This window comes from Apodemus sylvaticus, chromosome 17 (genome assembly GCF_947179515.1).
Source record: "Apodemus sylvaticus chromosome 17, mApoSyl1.1, whole genome shotgun sequence".
In the NCBI taxonomy this organism is placed as follows: domain Eukaryota; kingdom Metazoa; phylum Chordata; class Mammalia; order Rodentia; family Muridae; genus Apodemus; species Apodemus sylvaticus.
The window spans coordinates 49938612-49951276 of record NC_067488.1 but is presented as its reverse complement, the minus strand read 5'-3'; positions in this window follow the sequence as shown (position 1 = coordinate 49951276).

The following is a 12665-nucleotide window of genomic DNA, read 5'->3' as shown; positions in this document are numbered from 1 at the left end:
GACAGTCAGGGTTATACAGGGAAATCCTATCTCAGAAAACTAAAAGAAGAAAAAAATAAGAAAAAGAAGGAAAGACAGAAAGAAAGGAAAAAAGAAAAAGAAAAAAAAAACAAATTAAGTCCAGCATAGTGACATGTGCCTTATATTTTATATTTTATTGCAGCAACATCAGAAAGCAGAACACATAAGGGTTTTGTTTATTTGTTTTCTTTTCCTTTTTTTTTGAGACAAAGTTTACACATAGCTTGAGTTATCTATTTGTGCACCGCCATGTCCAGCAAGCTTTCTGTCTTTGTTTTGTTTTTATAAAGATTTATGTTTTGTGTCTCTCTATGTGTGCTTGTGTGTATGTGTGCGAGTCATGCATGAGGAATCCCATGGAGGTCAGAGAGAAAGTGTCAGGTTCCAGGGACTTGGAGTTTCAGGGAACTGTGAGCTATCGTGTGGGTGCTGGGAAGCAAACCAAACTGTGAATAAAGGCGGCATGCAATTTTAACACTGAGCCAGTTTAGAATATATAGTTTTAAAGTAAAAACAAAGTTGGAGACATTTTAGTAAAATGCTCCAGTGTTGCAGACAGTAGAGCACAGATGTCAGGACAGACACATAAATGGTGGGAGACAGAGTCTGCTATTTGCAGTCAATTGATTTTCTACAAAGGTTCCGGGGCAATCCAACAGGAAAAGGACCTGTCAAAAAATGTCACCAGGGCCATAAGAAAGTCAATATGAGAAAGCAAAAGTACAGCACTCCTAGCCAGGCGGTGGTGGCACACGCCTGTAAACCCAGCACTCTGGGAGGCAGAGGCAGGCAGATTCTGAGTTTGAGGCCAGCCTGGTCTACAGAGTGAGTTCCAGGACAACCAGGGCTATACAGAGAAACCCTGTCTCAAAAAAACCAAACCCCAAAAACCAAAAAACAAAAAAAACAAAAAAATGTAGAGCACGCCTTCAAGCCACCCATTAAGTAACTCCAAATTGACCATAGATGTGAGCCTTGGAGGGCAGGAGGGGTGGCTCAGTAGCTAAGAACACTCATTCTTACAATGGACCCAGGTTCAGATCCTGTCTGAAACTCTAGTTCTAGGGGTTCCAACACTCTGTTCTGGTCTCCATGGGCACTGCACACACACACACACACACACACACACACAGCACAGCACATATAGATACATGCAGGTGAAACACTCATTGTCGTAGTTAGGATTTCAATTGTTGTAAAGAGACACCATGACCAAGGCAACTGTTATAAAGGACAACATTTAATGGGGGCTGGCTTACAGGTTCTGAGGTTTAGTCCATTATCATCATGGTGGGAAGGATGGCGATGTCTGGGCAGTCATGGTGCAGGAGGAGTGGAGAGCTCTACATCTTCATCCAAAGGAAGCCAGGAGCAGACTCTCCAGGCAGCTAGGAGGGTCCCAAAGCCTACCCCCACAGTACACACTTCCTCTAACAAGACCACGCCTACTCCAACAAGGCCATGCCTCCTAATTGTGCCACTCCCAGGGCCAAACATATTCAAACACATGAATATGTCACACACCACAGTCAGACACATGAAATAAGATAAAAAGGAAAGAAAGAGAGAAGGGGAGGTGGTAAATGGCTTAGTGGGCAAAGGAAAAGCCATGAAAGCCTTGTGGCCAGAGTTTGATTCCCAGAACCCACATGGTGGAAGGAATAAATGATTTTGCAAGTCCCCTTCTTATGACCACACAAAGGCTATAGTATGTGTGCACACACATGTATACAACATTAATAAATGATTTTTGTTTAAAGAAGAAGAAAATCTAGGTGGACCAGTCATAGTGACACATTCCTGTAATCTCAAAAACTATACCTAGGCATGGTACTGCATACCTGTGATTCCAGTACTCCCAAGGCAGGGACCTAGGGAGATGCAGGACCCTGACTTTAACAATCAAGGATAGGAGCCAACCAGGTGGTGGCACACGCTGCACTATCTGCAGAGGCAGGTAGATCCTAAGTTCAAGGCAGCCTGGTCTACAGAGTAAGTTCCAGGACAGCCAGGACTATATAGAGAAACCCTGTCTTTTTTTTTTTTTTTTTAAGATGTATTTATTTATTATGTGTACAGCGTTCTGCTTGTATGTATGCCTGCAGGCCAGAAGAGGGCATCAGATCTCTTTATAGATGGTTGTGAGCCACCATGTGGTTTCTGGGAATTGAACTCAGGACCTCTGGAAGAGCAGTCAGTGCTCCTAACCGCTGAGCCATCTTACCAGCAAAATCCTGTCTTAACAAACAAACAAACATCCAGGATGAACACAACCACAAAAAAAGAAAGTGAAAAGAAAAAAAAGGTGTTGTAGGGGAGGGGACTAAAGCAAAACCTAAACTACAAAACTTCTAGAAGAAAATATTTGTAACCTTCGTTAGGAAAGATTTCTTAGAAGTGATATCTAAAGCAGGGCTGGAGGCCATGCTTGGTACCACAACTATTGTCCAGCATGCTTTGACGCCTTGGGATCCATCCCCGGCACTGGAGAGAAAAGACAGGCCACAGAGTGGGGGAGGACATCTGCACATCAACCACCCAGAAAAGGACTCACAAAGAACTTTTGTTGTTGTTTTTTTGTTTGTTTGTTTGTTTTTCGAGACAGGGTTTCTCTGTATAGCCCTGGCTGTCCTGGAACTCACTCTGTAGACCAGGCTGGCCTCGAACTCAAAAATCCATCTGCCTGCCTCTGCCTCCCAAGTGCTGGGATTAAAGGCGTGTGACACCACCGCCCGGCCCACAAAGAACTTTTGAGAAAAAAAAATGTGTATTGTGTTTTAAAGATGGTTGTTTGTGGAGGGCTGTGGTGCATTCTGCACGATGAGAGGCCAGAGGTCAGCTTGCAGGAGTCCGTTCTCCCCATCCACCACGTGCGTCCCAGGGATGGAAATGGCATCTTCAGGCTTGCCTGCAAACACCTTTACCCCGTAAGCCATCTCCTTGGTCCCAAAGATATCAGTGAGGATTTGTAGGTTGGTTTAATGAATTAATGTATTTCTCTCTCTCTCTCTCTCTCTCTCTCTCTCTCTCTCTCTCTCTCTCTCTCTCTGTGTGTGTGTGTGTGTGTGTGTGTGTGTAGGTACATGCTTCATGGCACATTGGTAGAGGTCAAAGACAACCTGCAGGGGTCAGCTCCCTCCTTCTGCCGTGAGCCCTAGGGATCGAACTCAGGTCACTAGACTTGGCATAAGATAGCCTTACACGCTGGGCCATCCTGATGACAGCATCACCACCCCCATTTTTTTTAACTCATAAGACATTCCAACTTTTCTGAAATGGATAGAAGAACCGAACGCATTACTAAAAAGATATATAGGTCACTATGGTGGTTTGAAAAAAAAAGTCCCCCATTGGCTCACAGGGAGTGGCACTATTAGGAGGTGTGGCCTTGCCGGTGTGGGTGTGGCCTTGCTGGTGTGGGTGTGGCCTTGCTGGTGTGGGTGTGGCCTTGCTAGTGTGGGTGTGGTTTGGCTGGAGGGTGTTGGCTTTGAGGTAGCAGAAGACCAAGCCTGCCTAGGGTCTGTTTTACTTTTGTTGTCTTTGCATCAAGGTGTGAAACTCTCAGCTCCTCCTCCAGCACTTGTCTGCCTGCACACTGACTTGGTTTCTGCCATGACAATAATGGACTGAACCTTTGAAACTTAAGCCAGCACCAATTAAATGTTTTCCTTTACAAAATTTGCCATGGTTATGGTGTCTCTTCACAACAATACAGACCCCAACCAAGACACCAAAACACAGGTAAAAGTACTTCAGCTCCAGGGTCATCAGAAAAATGCAAATTTACAGTCAGACTGAGTATAGACCCAGTGTTTGAAGAAAAGCCATCACCGGGAGACTAAAGCCATCACCGGTCAAGTCACAAGTTTAAAGCCATAAAGCTTTGTGGGAGGCTGTGCCTCAAAAAAAAAAAAAAAAAAAAAAAAAGAAACAATAACAATAACAACAAATCAAAACTTAGAGATATTCATAGTGGGGTCACAGCAGAGATGAGTGTGACCCACTTAAAGCTTGTGCACTCGCTGGAGTGGCTGTCACCGTGAGAGGCAGGGCCCAGGAGTGTGGTGTCAAGGTGAAGCACTTGCTCAGCATGCACGAGGGCTCTCTGTTCCACCCCTAGCACCAAATCAAACAGCACGAAACCAAAACAAAACTCAACACTATTCAAAACCGAACAAACGTGTGAAAAGGAAATCTGAATTACACGACCGCCCCCCCCCATACCTCTGGAGTAGATGAGAGAGAAAGAATGAGAAGGCTAGAGAGATGGATGGTAGGTAAAATGTCAAAGTTGGAAATCCACCTTCCTTGTGACCCAGCAGATTCTTGACAGAGATACGTGGTGTGTGTACCCATGGGCTCTGGGTGGGCCTTACATGGGAATCGTCGTTAGTATGCCATGTTTGAGCAGAAAGGATGTACCTACTGTGATGTCTTCATGCTGGCAGTAAGAATAAACACATTGCAACCACACGAGTGAGGCCAGGCAGCTGTGGCAGTCCACATCTGTGATCTACCCGATGCTGAGTTATTAGATCTGCAGTCTTAGTTAGGGTCTATTGCTGTGATAAACATCACAACCAAATGTAACTTGCAGAGGGAAGGATTTGTTTCAGCTTACAGCCTGCAGTCCATCATACAGGAACGTCTGGGCAGGAACCTGGAGGCAGGCACTGAAGCAGAGGCCATGGAGGAATGCTACTTACTGGCTTGCTCCCCACAGCTTGCTCAGCCTGCTTTCTTAAACAACTAAAGACCACCTGTCCAGGGGTGGGCTGGGCCCTTCCACATTAATCAGCAAGAAAAATTACCCCACGGATTTGCCTGTAGGCTAGTTTGATTGGACATTCTCTCAACTGAAGTTCCCTTTTCACAGATAACCCAGCTTATGTCAAGTGGACAAAACAAACAAAAGCAAAAAATGAACAAACAAACAAACAAACCAAAAACCAAACACAATCACTTAAGCCAGGAGTTCAAAACCAGCCAGAGGAACATAACAAGACAGTGCCATTAAGTTGTTATTTAATGTGTGTATGTTGTCATGTGTGCTACAGTGCGTTTTTGGAATGTGGAGATCAAAGAGGACAACTTGATGGAGTTGATTCTGTCTACTCTTGTTTTGTTTTGTTTGTTTTGTTTTGTTTGAGATGGGGTCTTTTTATGTCGCCCTTGCTGCCTTAGAACTTGTTATGTAGACCAGGCTGGCCTTGAACTCACAGGATCCTCCTGCTGTCTCCCCAGCAGGGGAGCTGAGGGGATTAAGGTGAGCACTATCATGCTCAGCCCTCTCCATCCTCCTATATGTGGATCCAATTTAAGCCAATAGCCTTGCAAGGCAAGTGCGTTTACCTACAGAACCATCTATGGGTTCCAAGACTGAGGAAAGAAGAAGAATGGAGAGAGGGAAAGAGGGAGAAAGGAAAGAGAAAAAAGACCTGGCATGGGAGAATCCACCCACAGTCCTAGCAATCGAGAGGCAGGAGAATCAGGAGTTCAAGGTCATCCTTTGCAATAAAGTGAGGACTCAGATAAAAAGAAGAACAGGTGTGTGGGGCTGGAGAGGCAGGTCAGGGTTAAGAGCACTGGCTGCTTTGCAGAGGGCCTGCATTCAGTTCCCAGCACCCACATGTGATCTATAACCACCTGTAACTCCAGGGATCCAGTGCCCTCTTCTGGCCTCCACAGATACTGCACTTATGTGCACAGAACCAACTCCCTCAAAAACAACAACACAGAAACACACACAATCAAAAATAATGAGAAGAAATCTTTCTTCCTTATGGAAGACCTTTTAACTACTCCTGGCAAGATATGAAAATGTCCTCCTCATTTCTGTGAACTGGTTGGTTGGTGTCTTAGTTACTTTTCTCTTGCTGTGATAATCCACCTTGCCCAAGGCACCTTCCAGAAGGAAGGGTTTAATTGAGGCTTATAATTTCAGGCAGACTGGAGCCCATGACTGTCATGGTGGGGAGCATGGCAGCAGGCAGGTAAACACAGCACTGTAGCAACAACTGTAGCTCACATCTGACCCACAAAAAGGGAGCAGAGAGAGCCACTGGGGATGGCAGGAGGCTTTTGAAACCTCTGCCCACCCCCAGTGACACATGACACACTTCCTTCAACAAAGCCACACCTCCTACTCCTTCCTAAACAGCCACCAACTAGGGACCATGTATTCAAATCTATGAGGCTATGGGGCCATTCAAGTTCAAATCACCACAGTGAGCAAGTCCGCACAGAACCTTCCATTTTCCTACAGTGAAGTTTTATGGGGCTGCCGTCAAGGGTCCTTGAGCTGCACACCTGGGAATAGAGCTAGCTTTTGTTCCAGTGCTTGCTGGGCTCGGGTCAGTAGTGACGAGGCAGGGTAGGGCAAGCACAGCGTTAGGTTCCGCTCATCCGTGTTTCAAATTTGCTATTGGGCTGGAGAGTTCACTGGTAATGTGCTTGCCTAGCATGCCTGAGGTTCTGTGTTCTATCCCAACCCCAAAGGGACAGGGGAAGAAGAATGTCCTAGGAGAACATTTCATTGCTGCTGACTTACAGTTTCAGAGGTTTAATTCATCATTATCATGGTGGGAAGCATGGTGGTGTGCAAGCAGACACGGTGCTGGAGAAGGAGCTGACAGTTCTACATCTTGTTCCAGATGTACGCTCCCTATAGAGACTCATAATCTCAGAATTTGGGAAATAGAAATGGGAGATATGGCTGGGCAGTGGTGGCACATGCCTTTAATGCCAGCACTTGGGAGGCAGAGGCAAGTGGATTTCTGAGTTTGAGGCCAGCCTGGTCTACAGAATGAGTTCCAGAACAGCCAGGGCTACACAGAGAAACCCTGTCTCGAAAAACCAAAAAAAGAAAAAAAAAAAAAAAGAGGAGATGTAATTCAAGACCCACCTTGACTACACAGTGAGTTCAAAGTCTGTCTGGGCTACATGAGAACTTGTCTCAAAAAACATAAACATCAGAAAAAGTCCTCATTGCAAAACAAGCAAAAATAAAATTAATATTTAGTTGTCGTGGATGTTTGCATTGTATTGCAGTGAAATCTCATGTGTTTTGATGACCATGCTGTTTTGGCATGCACTTTAACTGTGGACCTGAGTCTCCCACTATTGCAGCTTGGGCAATTTTTATTTACTAGAAGAAAACAAAACAAAACTGTGGCTGTAGAGATGGCTCAGCAAGTAAGAGGACTTGCTGAGGGTGGACCTGAGCTTGAATCCCCAGCGTCTGGGTTAAAAAAAAAAAAACCAGCCAGGCGGTAGTGCCGCACGCCTCCCAGCACCCTGGGAGGCAGAGGCAGGTGGATTTTTGAGTTCGAAACCAGCCTAGTCTACAGAGTAAGTTCCAGGGCTATACAGAGAAACCCTGTCTCGGGGGAAAAAAAAAAACAACAAAAAACAAAAAACAAACAAACAAAAATCCCTAGCGTCTTGGTTAAAAAAACAAAACAAAACAAAACAAAACAAGGGCTGGTGAGATGGCTCAGCGGGAAAGAGCACTGACTATTCTTCCAAAGGTCCTGAGTTCAAATCCCAGCAACTACATGGTGGCTCACAACCATACGTAATGAGATCTGACACCCTCTTCTGGTGTGTCTGAAGACAGCTACAGTGTACTTACACATAATAATAAATAAATCTTTGGGCTGGAGCGAGCAGAGGTCCTGATTTCAATTCCCAGCAACCACATGATGGCTCACAACCACCTGTACAGCTACAGTGTACTCATATATGAAAAAATTAATAAATTAATAAAATCTTTAAAAAAAAAAACCAAAACAAAAAAAATCTGGATGTGGCAATTGTGCGTGTAACCCCTATATGCTCTCTTTGGGGTCAGAGACAGGGGGATTGCTGCAAGTTGCAATGAGATGGGATAAAGTGGAGGATGACAGAGCAGGGCACAAGAGTCCTCCCCCCCACTCACACACTCACACACACTCACACATACACACACTCACACATATTCACACATACTCACACACTCACTCATACACTTACATAAGCACTCACATACTTACACATGCATTCACACACACACACACACATACTCACACGGTGACATACACTCACACAGACATGTACTCACACATGCTCATACACACTCTTACACACATATGCACTCACACATACACAAATACTCAAACCCTCTCTCACACACACACACACACTGACATGCACTCACACACATTTACACACACACACAGGCACACACACACTCATACACAAGATCCTGTTAGTGTTTGTTAGTTTATCTATTTTTCAACAGCATCCCCTTATATTACTGACTGGAAGTCATGATATAAATCAATTTGCCTTGCCTCCTGCTTAAGTCTTCCAAATGCTGTGATTTTGTATATGAGCCAAAACATCTCACTTTAATGGTAATCTTTACTTTAGCTTTTCTTGGATGGTGTTTCTTCCTCTTTAGAAAGGACTAAAATATCAATAATTTTAAAAAGATGTTGTGGGCCCTGGTGATGGTGGTGATGACACCCAGTTATAGTCCCAGCACTCAGGAGGCAGAGGCGGGCAGATCTCTGTGAGTTCAAGGCCAGGGTCTACAAAGTAAGTTTCGGGACAGCCAAGGTTACACAGAGAAATCATGTCTCGAAAAACAAAACAAAACAGAACAGAACATATCAGAACAAAACAAGTAAACCAAACAAAACTCTAAAAAGAGCTTGTGATCATAACCACCAGGGGGAGCCAAAGAATAGCTTTTAAGGTAGATCTCTCCAGTTAGGCATTCCTCCAACAAAGTTTGGATTTTTTCACTCTTGAGGTGAAAACTCATCCATTTTGTGATTCTCTGACTTTCTAGAGGCTTGGCTCAAAAGACACAGATCAATGTAAGAATATGTTTTAGAACGGTGGTCTTGTCTGGCTTGCATGAAGGTCTAGCTTTGATCTCTACCCTGACTAAGCAAACAAAAACCAAAACAGCAACAAAAACACCAGGATAGAAAACAAAAACACCCTATATTTGTATTCTTTTCTGAAGTAACCAAAGAGAGTCAATCAAGAGACTGGTGACAGAGTTCTGATTCCTAGAACCAGGGTTAAAAAGCACTGTGTGTCTTCGGGAGATGGAGATACTGTTTGGGATGATGAAATAAACTCCAACATCGGTGAGTGTGCCTGGTCCGTGTAATTCAAGTGCGGAAAGTATCTTATAGATGGAATAGCCTTGAAATTTGTCCTGTCTTGAACCTTTACTTCGTCCCTGCAAACTGGGACACTTGGTCACCTTACTTGTTTGACCCTCTCTTTTCCTTATCTGTGAGATGGAGATAAAACTGCAAAATACCACAAAATGGCATTGGGGAAACAGAGAGACTCATGGGTGCTGAGGAAGATATAGATCCCAAGCTAGGCATGGTGGCACACACTTTTAACCCCAGCACTCAAGAGGCAGAGGCCAGTGGATCTCTATGAATTCAAGTCAGCCTGGTCTATATAGTGAGTTCCAGCACAGCCAAGGCTACACAGAGAAACTCTGTCTCAAAGAGAGAGAGAGAGAGAGAGAGAGAGAGAGAGAGAGAGAGAGAGAGAGAGAGAGAGAGAAAGAAAAGAAAGAAAAATAAAATGAAAAGTGTTTAAAACCTGCAGTATTACTTGATGACAGCAGGAATCTAGTTGCAAGTTTTTGTTTCTTTTTTGATTTGTCATTATTGTTTTGGGATTTCTCAGTATAGCCCCGGCTGTCTTGGAACTCACTCTGTAGATCAGGCTGGCTTAGGACTCAGAGATCTGAGCCTGCCTCTGCCTCCTGAGTGCTGGGATTAAAGTGTGCACCACCATTCCTGGCTCCAAAAACACTTTAAACAGAGACTCATTGTGTTGTTATTGTTCATTTGATTAAAAATTTTTTTTAATTATGTGTAAATGTGTGGGTATGTGCACTTGGATGCGATGCCTGTGGAGTCCAGAGAGGACGTCAGGAGGTTGTGGGCTGCCCGATGGTGGGGCTGAGACCCTAACTCAGCTCTGCAAGAGCTGTTGTGTTCTCCAGCCCCTGTTGTTTGTTTTGAGACAGGGTCTCATTATATAGTTCTGGCTGGCCTGAAATTCACCATGTAGACTAGGCTGGTCTCAAACTTGCAGCAATACTCCAGCCTCAGACTTCCAAGTGCAGAGACTATAGGTGTATGCCACCTAGCTTACAGGGCTCTCCTCCCACAGGCCACACAACAGGCTAAAACTTTTTACTTGACACATTATAATTGTTTATATTTATGGTATACAGTGTGATATACCATTTCAGGCATACAATGTGCAGTGCTTAAATCAAGCCAACTGGGTAATGAATTCATCTGTCCATCTGTCCGTTCGTCCATCCATACATCCATCACTTTGTGTTGAGAACACCCAACCCCTTTTATACCAGCTACCCTGAAACGTTCAATGCTTTATTGCCAGTTACTGCCAGTTACAGTTTCCCCTACTGAGCTATTATGAGAATACTAAAAAGTGATTGCCACTTGTCATGGACGATTTCAGAACAAGGGAAAGGGTTTGTAGAACATGGATGGAAATATGTCTTGGAATATAAATCAGTGGTAACATTGCTTAGCAATTTTTGGGTTTGATCCACAACAAGTGAAATCAATAAAATAAAAATGCCATTAAGCTATACTCTCGGCTCCTCAAATCCATTTCACAGTCTTTCCAATCCTACCATCTAACTATTGCCTGGGTGTGGTGGCTGTAATAACACCCACAATCCCAGGACTCAGGACGCAGGTGCAAGTTCAAGTCTGGCCTGGGCTACAGAATAATACCCTGTCTAAAAATGTAGAAACACAATCATACACACACACACACACACACACACACACACACACACACACACACGGCAAGGCTCTACCAGGTAACTCTTATCTGTTTGGCTCTCACTCACAGGAGCACACAACATCCCTTACTTTAGCATTCTTTACTTTTGACAGCAGGACCTCAGACAAGCTCCGGAGCCTTATCTCCCAAAGCAAAGCACATGTCTCCCAAGCTCAAACACGCCCTGTGTTTACAGAGTGCTCAGAGCTACAATGCCCCACCTCAGTCCTGTCTATCAGACAAACCTACCTCTGGCTTTACTGCACCCCACCAGACTCAAGCTCTCTTTTATCTCCAAGGTCTCTACAGCATGGCTGCTGTGTGCCATCTGCAGAGCCTGTGTGTGACTGTGGCAAACAGGACCTCATCCTTTCTGGTTATTTTTACACAGGATCTCCTTATGTAGCCCTGGTTGGCCTGGAACTCACTACAGAGACCCCAGAGATATAGATCCTCCTGCCTCTACCTCCTGAGTGCTGGAGTTAAAGGCATATATTATCTACCTTGCCTGGCCTATTTTACCCTTAAATGTTTCTTTTATCTCTCTATATGCAGCCAATAAATACTTGCCAAATTGTATGCAGGATTCTAATCTTAGGATCTGGACTCTGGTGTTGCTAGTGTTTAGCTTTGTGATATTGGGCAAGGCGTGTACCTTCACTGAGTCTCAGTTTCCTTATCTGGAATATGGGGATCCTAACAGCAGGAGACTACCACCAGGGTAAACCTCATCATGCCCTTAGATATAGTGTCAGAGAAAATAAAAGAGCCAGGAATAAAATAAAAGAGAAATAACCAAGGGCTTCCTGGAGGCCATGGGATGAGAGTCAGGAGTTGAATCCAAGGGGAAGAGGGAACATTCCAGGCAACAGGGCCGACCTGAACGAGAAGTTAAGCAACAGAAAGGCAAAGTGTGTACTGGGGACAGCTCAGTCAAGATCTAGAGAATACCTTTGGAGAAATTACCCAGGAGGAGAGACGGAGAAGAAAGGATAAGCGGGTATGTTTTCTAGGCATGTGGATTCCAGGTTGGATGTGTGGGATCCATGTCTAGCCATCTGCCAAAATGCTCTGTCATTGGCTTTGCCTTTCAGAAGTCAGAAGTGGTAAGATGATCGTGTGGAAAAAGCAAGTTGCTGTACACCCTGCATCCCAGCACTCTGCGAGCAGAGGCTGGTGGATCTCTGTGAGGTTCGGGTCAGACTGGTCTACAGAGGGAGTTCCAGGCCTGCCAGGGTTAGACAGTGTCTAGAAAGATAGATAGAAAAATGATACTTGTATGCTGGTTATTAACAGGTTAATTTCAAAGCCCTACATTTATATTGAAGAATTAATCACAGGGACCATGAATGGAGGCCCAAAATTGGATGGCTTGTCTATTGGGCCACAAAGTTCTGAGACAGCACCCACCCCATACCTTCAAAGAGTTGAGAAAAAATATAAGTAAAAACTAGGCAAGGTGATGTGTGCCTATAATCTCAGTACTCAAGATGTGGTGGTAGGAGGATTAGGAGTTCAAGGTCATCCTTGGTTACACAGTGACTTTGAGGCTAGCCTGGGCTACATGAGACCACATCTCAGTTTCCTCCCCCCACCAAAAGAAGTATAAGAGTGAATTTAGACTAGTTTGTGGAGAAAGAACTAGAGGGAGGTAGAGTGGAAAGGACTGCTTATCAGGTTAGTCTGAGCCAAAGGGTTAGCATAGTCACCCAATTTGTTGACAGATATATGAAGGTGTAGCTTGCAATAATAGTTGAGACCAGTCATCCAGCAGGGCCATGTCTTCACTGTCTTCT